We start from the raw sequence: 11,481 nt of genomic DNA, 5'->3' as shown, positions 1-11,481 counted from the left end.
CGATACGCTGCGCCCCAACAGCTACGACTGTTCTCGGAAAACCTTAGAGACTCTCCAAGAGATCGGTTTCGAGGGCAGTCGTAACGATGCCGAAGGGGCAGTTTTGACACCCTAATCTCAACCAGAACCTATATTTTATATAGGAACACTTGGTCGTAAGATTAGGAAGACCACCCGCTTTTCCTCTGAAACTATTTCTATATGAGATAAGGAAAAGCGCCCCTTTTTCCTCCGATAAGATAAGAATACTCGGTTCTATCTAAAAAACTATTTCTTAGATAAAGAACACTCCACTTTCTCCGACGCGATAAGATAAGAACACCCGGTTCTATCTTATAACTATTTTTTAGACATAATAAGATAAGAACACCCCGCTTTCTCCGACGCGATAAGATACGAACACCCGGTTCTTCCCCATTCGTCAAGACATGGGAAAGAACCCCCACTCTGCCCAAAATCCATATATATAAGCACCCTCAAATAAAGCCAAAACCAATTGTCGTACTAAAAATCTCTCAGAACGCATTAGTCTATCCTGAGTCCTCCTAGAATAAGATACGTCTTATTCTAACAAACTCCGAAGTCTCAGTAGTGTTCGCGTTACCACCGCGCACCGTGACATTTTGGCGATCCTGCCAAGATAGACGCGTTGTTCGGTATTTGGTGAATCTGCAAACTTGAAGAACTCTATCTACGGAAGGGCCATCCTCAAGGGCCACGGCCAGAAGATTTCCACCACGGACAACGATTTAAGGTATTCCTTCGTTCACTACAGAAACCCTGTTCCTTTCTACCGATCCGAATCAGACTCTGACAGTGACACAAGAATATCCAGCATGACAACTCTAAGTACAACAACAGCGCTTCAAGCTATCATGGAAAAGCTGACAAGTCTCGAGACTACGGTCCGGACTTTGCAGAAGACCAACGAGGTTTTACAGAAAAATACTGAGATTCTGGAGAAGGAAAACCTCAACAGAAACAAAGAATTAAAAGATCTAGCTAGTAAATTGCAGCTGGAATTCCAAACTTCGAGGACCGAAGCGTCTACGAACGCTTCGATCGCTACATACGATACGGCAGTACGGCCGTTACCCGGGGATCCTAGGTACGCCAACCCACACCATCAAGACGACGTACTGACCGACAACGAATCAGAAATACAAGAACGTGACAACTGTAGGGTAAGACCAAACGATTCCTCTTTGCTTCCCGCTACAGAAATTATTCGAACAATTAAAACGTTGAACTGGAAAGACGACAACGGAATCGAAGATTTTATTACGGACGTGAAACAAGCCAGAAATTCATGCTCCAATCGCGACTTTCTGTTTAAATTAATACTCTCCGAAAAGATAATAGGACAAGCCGAAAGAGCAATTCGTTTCATGAGAATTGGAACCTACGAGGAGCTGTACGAAACACTACGCCAGAATATCGACAGTCCCGTTACCGTGGGAACTGCCCGCCATCGACTCGAGAATTTGAAACAAGGATTCAACGAGAGCATACAATCCTACAACCTGAGGTTCCGCCAACAATTAAACGAACTTAAGTATGCTGTACAAAACAAACACGATCGACCGATTGCCAGGAGAATCGCACTAGAGGAGGAAGAGGAAAACGCCATCACTCTGTATACGCAGAATCTTCGCTACGAACTAGGAAGACTAGTGATACCTAGTAAACCAAAGAACCTCGCAAAAGCCCAGGCAATGTCAGCTGACATGGAATTGTGGCTGAAAGACGCTCATCAATTGCAACAACGAGCAACACGATCCCAACCACTCCATAAAACTCAACCACCTCCTACCCGTAGCTCTACATCCATACCCCGACCAGTCGCTAACATGCCTCAATTCTCCCGTAACCTTCCTAAATGTGAAAAATGTGGACGCATTGGACATTCCAAGGAAAGGTGTTACGCCGGTCAAAATTTTCCGATCATTCAGCCTCGTCTTCCGGCACGAACTCATATCACCAGAGAAGAGCCATGTGTCGAAATGGATACAAAACCAATGGAAATCCCACAACCTCCTCCAAAGGAAGAACTCCCAGTTCAACCTCTGATCCATCCATTCCCCGAGTGCATACCACCACCGGACGACTCCGACACATATTTGTTAAATTGCATGGATCAACTAAACCAACAAGACTACTACTGGATACCGGAGCAGGACTCAACCTAATCAAGTATTCCTGCATCGACCCCCAAAAAATAGTACGAAATCACAAAAAATTCTCCACCGGTACTCAAATCCACACATCTAACCAATCTATTTTACTACAAAATCACTTATTTCACATCATACCAGATTCATTTCCATTACTGGAAGACGGAATAATAGGATTACCATTTCTAGAAAGATACAAATATAATATAAATCAACATTTTTTCTCCTTAGGAAATCGACAAATCCCTCTGCGATCAGAACAGGAGATACCTGCCAATACTTGCAAAGTGCTACCAGCCATTCTGAACGAGGAAGTTACAAAAGTTTGCTATATCAACTCAGGTAACGAACTAATTAATTCAATTGAAATAGAGGAACCATCATTTACTGAAGGAATGAACAATTTAAGGAAAAAAATACGTTTAGATCAGATTGAGAAAGAACTTAGAGATCCAATTTCAAAAATCATTAATAGCTACTCAGACATCTTTTCGTTAGAAACCGAACCGCTCCCTCATTCTCCTACCACTCAACGCGAAATCACCCTAAAAGAAAACAAAATAATAAACCTTAAATCCTACAGACCCCCCGAATGCCATAAAGCAGAAATCCAGAAACAAATTCAAGAAATGTTAGACAAAGAAATCATCGAATCAAGCAATTCTCCTTACAACGCTCCTATCTGGGTCGTTCCTAAAAAGCGTGACGCTTCTGGAAAACAGAAATGGAGAATAGTAATCGATTTTAGAAAATTAAATGAATTGACAGACCAAGACGCCTACCCTCTCCCCGTATTAGAAGACATACTCGACCATCTCGGCAAAGCAAAGTTCTTTTCGGCGCTCGACTTATCCGCTGGATTTCATCAAATTCTTTTACATCCCGACTCCAAAAAATATACGGCCTTCTCTACCCCAGGCGGTCATTTTCATTATAAACGCATGCCATTTGGTTTAAAGAACGCCCCCGCTACTTTCCAACGTATGATGGACAGATCTCTTCACGGACTCATAGGAAAATATTGTTTCGTTTACATGAACGATATCATAATATTCGGCTCAACAATACAAGAGCACAATAAGAATCTTGCAATAGTATTCGAAAGACTTAGACAATGCGGACTGAAACTTCAACCAGACAAATGCGAATTCCTGAAACCAGAATTAGAATATTTAGGACATTTAATAACTAAAGACGGTATAAAGCCCAATCCCGCTAAATTAAAAGCAGTCAAAGACTTCAAACAGCCCACCAATCCAACAGAAGTAAAATCATTCCTTGGGTTAGCAGGATGTTATAGAAAATTTATTCGCAACTTCTCTAAAATAGCTAAACCGCTTACAGATTTGAACAAGAAAGACGTTCCTTTTCATTGGACAGACCTACAACAGATCAGTTTTGATGAATTGAAAACAAAATTAACTTCTAGCCCAGTTTTACAATACCCCGATTACACCAAACATTTCGTTTTGACCACAGACGCTTCAAATGAAGGGTTAGGCGCGATATTATCCCAAGACGGACACCCTTGTTGTTTCATTTCTAGAACTCTTAACCCGGCCGAGAAAAATTATACAACCACCGAGAAAGAATTATTGGCAATAGTTTGGAGCATTAAACGTTTGAGACAATATCTACTAGGACGACGATTTACGATACGTACTGACCACCAAGCCCTGAAATGGTTGCAGAATGTTAAAGATCCCTCGTCGCGTTTGATGAGATGGAGATTAAAGCTAGCAGAATACACATACGATATAGAGTACACTAAAGGGAAAGACAATCCGGCAGCTGACGCCCTTTCGAGAATTCACATGACACGGGACGAACTTGACCAGTTGATAGCTGAAACCCTAGACGACCTTAACGAACAAGACTTACAGACATTCAACAACATTACAAACTCACCAAGAATAGAATCAACTATTTTAAATCCCGTCCCTTCTACATCCACCTGTATAACACCCCAAGAACCGATTGCTTCCACCTCAACCGGTATAACTCACCAACCACCCTCACTTATCGAACAAGAACCTCTAAATAGAATAACTTTATCCTACAACGACTACCTCTTGTGGAAACAAAATCCTTGTACAACTTCCCTAACTAAGAAACCAAATGCGAGACACTGGACACAAATTACGAAAGAAACTTTAGGTAGATTCAACGAAGAAAACTGGCTGAATATTTTACACAATATAGTTATAGATTCTGATTACCCAAAAATTGGTATAAACCACAAAACTTTTTCCGGGCTCGATATGGTACACATTCAGCTTATTCTCACGTATTTACAATCAAAATACCCTGGTAAAAACATATCCTTCTCTAAATCCCCTCCTAGAGATTATACAGAAGAAGATAAACTCGAGATTATTAAAGATGCACACAACGCCTACACGACACAACATTTCGGAGAAAATAAAACGATCGCTCGGATTAGACAGAATCACTCCTGGACCCGCCTAGATAACGACGTGAAGCATTTCATCAGTCATTGCGAAACTTGCCAAACTGAAAAACTAACGCGCATCAGACAAAAGGAATTAGCAATAATCCCCGACACACCCTTAGAACCAAACGACAAAATAGCTATGGATATTTTCGGACCCCTACCAAAAACAAGAAACAAGAATCAATACATACTATCGATCCAAGACATGTTGACAAAATATCTAACACTTATACCTCTCCCAAATACAAAAGCCGCCACAATAATTCCACAATTAATCGATAATTACATCTATATATTCTCTTCACCTAAACATATTCTAACAGACAGAGGATCTAATTTTTTATGCGAACTCATGCAACAATTTGAAGAACATTTCAACATAAAACATTGCAAAACCACAGCCTTCCACCCACAGTCCAACGGTAGCCTAGAAAGAACACACGCAGTAGTCAAAGATTTAATTAGGACTTGTACTAACGATAAAAAGAACGAATGGGACGAAGTATTGAAAGTAATATCCATGGGTTATAACACCGCGATACACGAAGGAACTGGTTTCACCCCCTTTGAGCTCACATTCGGACATGCAGCCAATCTTCCTTCCACAGTAGCCAATACTCCTTCTCTCACCAAAGATGAACTGTTTAAGCTATGGAAAATAAAGCATAAAAATTACTTAGAGATAGCCCACAAGACTATTCAGAGCAATAAAGAAAAATACAAGAAACAGCAGGATAAACGAATTATTCGCCTACATTCAACGTTCAACATAAACGATAAGGTTCTCATTTACAATAATAGCAAAAGCAATAAACTAGATTCTGAATGGCTGGGACCAGGTATAATAACCCAAGTATCTCCTCCTACTTATTCTGTTCTCTACAAAAACAAAAGCTATAAGATCCATGGTAACAGATTAAAATTATTCCGTGTTTCAGGGCAATGAATATGAAGATTACTATCCTCATCCTAATTTGTTTAATTAATCGCGTTTACACGGACGAACAGTCTGAAGAATACGAGCTAGAACCCGCACCAAACCAAACAATCCTCATAGAAACACTAGGAGAAGGTTCAATTTACTATAACTCGCTCAAATTAGTAATCATAATGGATTTTTCGGAGCAATTAGGTACCGCTAATCAAATCGGACAAATCTATGGATCACTAAAGTCCTCATGCGAAAAATTACAATGTAAAATATCACCCGAATTAGCAGCCATGCGATCCAGATACTTCAAATTAGAACGCAAAATTAACACGTTAAAACGCGCAATATTTGGACGAACCAAACGAGGGCTAATAGACGCAATAGGCAGCATTTCCAAATCATTATTCGGTACACTCGACGCAGACGACTTGCAACTCATTAACGAAAACTTTGATAAATTGTACGAAGCTAATAATAATATTATACAAATAGTTCACAATCAGACGGCCATGATCAAATATATACTCAACACGACTAACACTCTGTTGGGAATTTCTGCGAGGAGGGGATCACAGCCACCGAATGGACGAAAACCACAAAATAATGACAATCGTACCCACATGTACTAGCCACTGTAAAACTCTTATATATTTTCCTTGTACATATTCCAATAAGTGACGAGGATGACTGGATCGACGGCGCGTGCGCGACGTCGCCCCTGCGTTCCTCCTCGCGGCTCGCGAGTCCCAAGGTGGATCGAGCAGCTTGGTTACTCTCGCGGGACGCGCGGGGGACGGGCCTCAGGAGCGATCGCGATAACGGCCGATCGCAGCAGTCTTTCTGTACTATCAACATTCGACAGGTCTCAAGTGTTTTTCTCTGTGTATTCCTTGCGATCCTCGTTTCGTCGGGCTTTTTCCTGCCACTCCGTTTCTGCGAACTGACGGAAATCTTTCACAGTGTTGAAAGATCCGAAGAGTTCGCAACACACTCAGCTATTCGAACGATTAAACAGCAAATTACTTGAAAGTAATGTAGAAGCCCAAATAATGGCCAGACTCATATATTTAGATAGCATGATTACCGAAACAAGTGACACATTGAATTGGATCCTTAATGCAATTCTGATAGGAAAATCAGGAACACTTCACCCCGAACTATTAGATCTAACAGAATTTTTACAGCATCTAATTCAGCTACAGAAAAGTACAAAAACACACTCTAGTCTTGAAATCAACGAAGGGAACTTACCAGAGCTAGTCAGTATCAGTAAAGCCAACATCCTCACACGCGGAAACACTTTAATATATCACCTCGAAATACCTATGTTAGAAGACGGAAACTGGCAAATCAATAGGGTATATGCATTACCACAAAAACACGGAAGTAGCTTTGTAGGGTTGTCACTAAATAGTGATCTCTTGTTAACGAAACATATGCAATATATATCAGTAGATCATCAATACGTAAAAACTCATTGTACCAACTACCACGGCCATTACATTTGTAAGAGAAACGGACCTAACCATAGCGCTACAAATGCACAAGATTTTAAATCTTCCCTCCTACACAATAGGTTCAACAAAAGTTGTAGATTCAGTGTCTTCCTCATCAACGACGTATCCTATGTACCTCTAGGCGATTCTAACAAGTATCTCGTAATACTAAAGAAACCCATCACCCTTAACATATTTTGTAAAACCGCTACCGCAAGAAAAATTGAAGTACCGCACACATTCTACTCCACCACACCGTGTATAGTAACTACAACACACACTACAATGAAATTTAGTGGACAGCCTAAACCATTTGAATACCAAACTAGGTTCATAAACTTAACACAAACATTTAACATTGTAAATCTCGACGACATTCGAGATACGCTGCCACAAGCACCTACTCTCACACGAACATACACCGATTTCGAAATTTCACTAGATAACCTAGACAATAAAATAAGCAAGTTCCGAAATATGAAACGCATCACAACGTGGACGTCAACCGGGTGGTCCATACTCCAATGGACAGGATACATCGCCATCGCAGGTTGTTTCATCTACGGGCTCAACAAATGTGGGGCCTTCCACCTGCTCAAGACCTGTGGAGGACTGACCCTAAACATTTGCTGCATCTCCAGCAAAGCCACCATCGAAGGCGACAGACGACAAACAACAATCTCGACTGCTCCACCAGAAGATGAAGACTTCTTCAGACCCGTACATAGAACCCCAACCGTGAAATTCCAAGAACCCACCATTAGACTTGTGACGGGTATCCGTCGGGGTGAAGGAAGTGCCGACTCAGCCAGCTGCCAGGGGTCGGTAGTGCCTCGAGGAGGAATGAAGAGTAGCCTTTTTGTGGTAGAATACTCGTGTCTTTATTGTCCCTTTTATGTACAACGGTTGCCCTCAGGTGGCGTGATCGCGGCGGCGGATCGGTAGCGCGGCGGCGCGGTATCGCGGCGGCGGTTCGGACTCGCGGCGGTCCTGCGGCGGTATCGCCTCGTTGTCGGGGAGTCGGTCAGGTTTAGCAGGACGGTCCCGCAGGCTTGCGCCCCTCGGGGGAGGGATTCCGGCCCGTTTGCACGGTGCCGGCTCGGACGAGTTCCCCGTAGGCTTGCGCCCCTCGGGGGAGGGATTCCGGCCCGTTTGCACGGTGCCGGCTCGGACTAGTTTCCCGTAGGCTTGCGCCCCTCGGGGGAGGGATTCCTGCCCGTTTGCACGGTGTAGGCTCGGATGCGGGAACGGGGGTGTCTGGCGGGAACGGCGGTTTCGGTAGGAACGGGGTGCGGTCGGGTTGGAGGTACAGCGGAGGTCTTATGTGGCGGTAGCGGTGCTCGGCGGAGATCGGTTCTCGGACTCGCATCGGATGCCTTGCCTCAACTGCCCCGTTTGACTGTTCTCGTGACCTATTTATGTGGGAGCGCGAGCGTTCCCTCCGCGAAGGCGTCTCGATGCGACGTTTCGGAACGTTGCGATCGTTCCCGCCATGGAGACGCATCGACGATTCAGGAAGCTTCGAGAAGCGTGGCGACCGTTGCGAGTATCGACAATTCGGAAGCTTCGAGAAGCGTGGCCACCGTTGCGATCATCGAAGATTCGAGAACGCGGAAAAACAAATAAAACGCGCGGAGGCGCCGGGCCTGGGGGTCTTTCGTCTTCGAACCACGAGCGTGAGCAGTTGATTGTACGTTGAACCTATTTTCTAGACCTTTCATATTAAATTCTTGTTTTATTGAACACTTTGTTAGTCCGTTACCCGTCTCAATCCTACAATTGGGGGCTCGGCCGCGATAAAGCCAAAATTTCGATATAAATCGGTACGCGATCACTCGTGACGATTTTGAGACAACAGCGTAACGGACGAAGAGAAAAGCGAAACGAGGCATTCGTCGGTACGGTACAGTTATCGCGCAAGTAAATGTGAAAGTGAAACAATAAGTGAGTGATAACTGACGGAACAGCACGAATTGCTTTAGTGAAAAGACTGATAAAGGAAAAGTGAAAGAAGAAAGGGGAACAATGGCAGATGGAATCAACAATGTGATAACCGCCTCATGTTCGGAAGAAAGCGAAATAGACGAGACCATCTTGGACACGCGAAAAACAAAAGAGACCAAAATAGACGAAATGAAAATACAGGAATTAAGGAAGAAGCTGAAACAATTACATTTAAACACGAAGGGCACGAAATCAGAACTCAAGGAACGATTGAAAGAATACGAAGGAATGCAGGATGAAGAAGCGGGAACTGAAGAATCGGAATACGAAGAGTTCGAATCTGAAGAATTCGTAATAGAAGAGAACGAGGCTGAGAGAAAACAAAGAAAAAAGATGAAGAAACGACAGATGGAAACACAAACAAGCATATTCACGATCCGCGACGTCGAGGAATCATTGCCGTGTTTCACAGGCGATGACAAATTGTCGATCCGCAAATGGCTCGACGAATTTGAAGAAACCGGTGCACTACTGCAGTGGAATGACTTGCAGATGTTCGTCTATGGGAAAAGGATGTTGAAAGGGTCAGCCAGGCAATTTTTGACATCACAAAGTGGTGTTACCTCTTGGAAAATTTTAAAGGAACGATTACAAAAAGAATTTAAAACCGTGGTGAACAGTGCTCAAGTGCACGCACAGCTGTCAAGACGGAAGAGGAAGCCGCACGAGACAGGACGACAGTACATATACGCAATGATGGAAATTGCTAGCGAAAGTAATATAGAAGACAACGCACTGATCGAACACATCGTAGACGGCATACAGGATCAGGAACACAATAAAATGATACTGTATCAGGCAGATACAATTGAACAATTAAAAGCTAATTTAGATGTATACGATCGGATGAAGAAGAAATCGGATCGGAAAGTATATCCGAAGAAAAAAGATGAAACGACAGGAAGCAGAGAAAAACCGAATGTGGCAAGCAAACCACGGGCACCACGCTGCAACACCTGCGGAATACCCGATCACGAAGCAAAGAAGTGCCCAGAACGCGGAAAAGGACCGAAATGCTTTAAATGCAACAACTTCGGACATATCGCAAGTCGTTGCCCAAATCAAGAAAACAGTAACAACGCAGTCAGCGTAAACTGCATCTCCAGGTCAAGAACGACACGCGATATACGAATAAACGATATACAGTGCCATGCTTTGATCGATTCTGGAAGTGAACTTTCGTTGATTTCAAAAGTAAAATATCAAGAAGCAGGCTGTCCCTCGCTCAAAGCAACACCCACGGTTATTACGGGAGCAGGTAACGCACTGACGCCGGTTATCGGCACGTTTGAAAACCACGTGAGGATAGAGAACGAAGAATACAATCTGAATTTGTTTGTGGTACCGACGCACACGATACCATACGACGTGATACTGGGGCAAGATTTCTTGGCGAACGTGGAAATACAGCTACGACAAGGAGAAATAATAAAAATGCAGAGGATACCACCAGCAACCGAAAAAGCAGAGGCAGTTCCAGTCAACGTCACCGACGGGAAGGAGGAGGCAGGGAAGGACCGGGAAGAAGCAGACGCGGAAAACAACAGTGAAACAGTGTGTAGTGAACTGATGAGAGTGTTGTGCACCGAAGTGAATGCTAAAGAATTAGACGTCGAGCGTAAATATAAGGACAGATTAGAGATCCTATAATATCATCTATCCTACACTATTCTCTATCCTATCCTATCCTATCCTCTATCCTATCCTATCCTCTACCCTATCCTATCCTCTATCCTATCCTCTATCCTACCCAATCCCCGATCCTATCCTCTATCCGATCCTATCCTCTATCCTATCCTATCCTCTATCCTATCCCATCCTCTATCCGATCCTCTATCCTATCCTATCCGGTATCCTATCCTATCCTCTATCCTATCCAATCACCTATCCTATCCTCCATCCTATCCTATCCTCTATAATATCGTATCCTCTATCCTATCCTATCTTCTATCCTATCAAATCCTCTATCCTATCCCATCCTCTATCCGATCCTCTATCCTATCCTATCCTGTATCCTATCCTATCCTCTATCCTATCCTATCCTGTATCCTATCCTATCCTCTATCCTATCCAATCCCCTATCCTATCCTATATACTATCCTATCTTCTATCCTCTCCAATCCCCTATCCTATCCTGTATCCGATCCTATCCTCTATCCTATCCTATCCTCTATAATATCGTATCCTCTATGCTATCCTATCCTCTATCCTATCCGATCCTCTATCCTATCCTATCTTCTATGCTATCCTATCCTCTATCCTATCCGATCCTCTATTCTATCCTATCCTGTATCCTATCCTATCCTATATGCTATCCTATCCTCTATCCTATCCGATCCTCTATCCTATCCTAGCCTGTATCCTATCCTATCCTCTATCCTATCCAATCCCCTATCCTATCCTATATACTATCCTATCTTC

The sequence above is a fragment of the Halictus rubicundus genome, unplaced genomic scaffold (genome assembly GCF_050948215.1).
Source record: "Halictus rubicundus isolate RS-2024b unplaced genomic scaffold, iyHalRubi1_principal scaffold0029, whole genome shotgun sequence".
NCBI classification, from domain to species: Eukaryota; Metazoa; Arthropoda; class Insecta; order Hymenoptera; family Halictidae; genus Halictus; species Halictus rubicundus.
The sequence above is the reverse complement of the archived record's forward strand: the minus strand, read 5'-3'. Positions refer to the sequence as shown.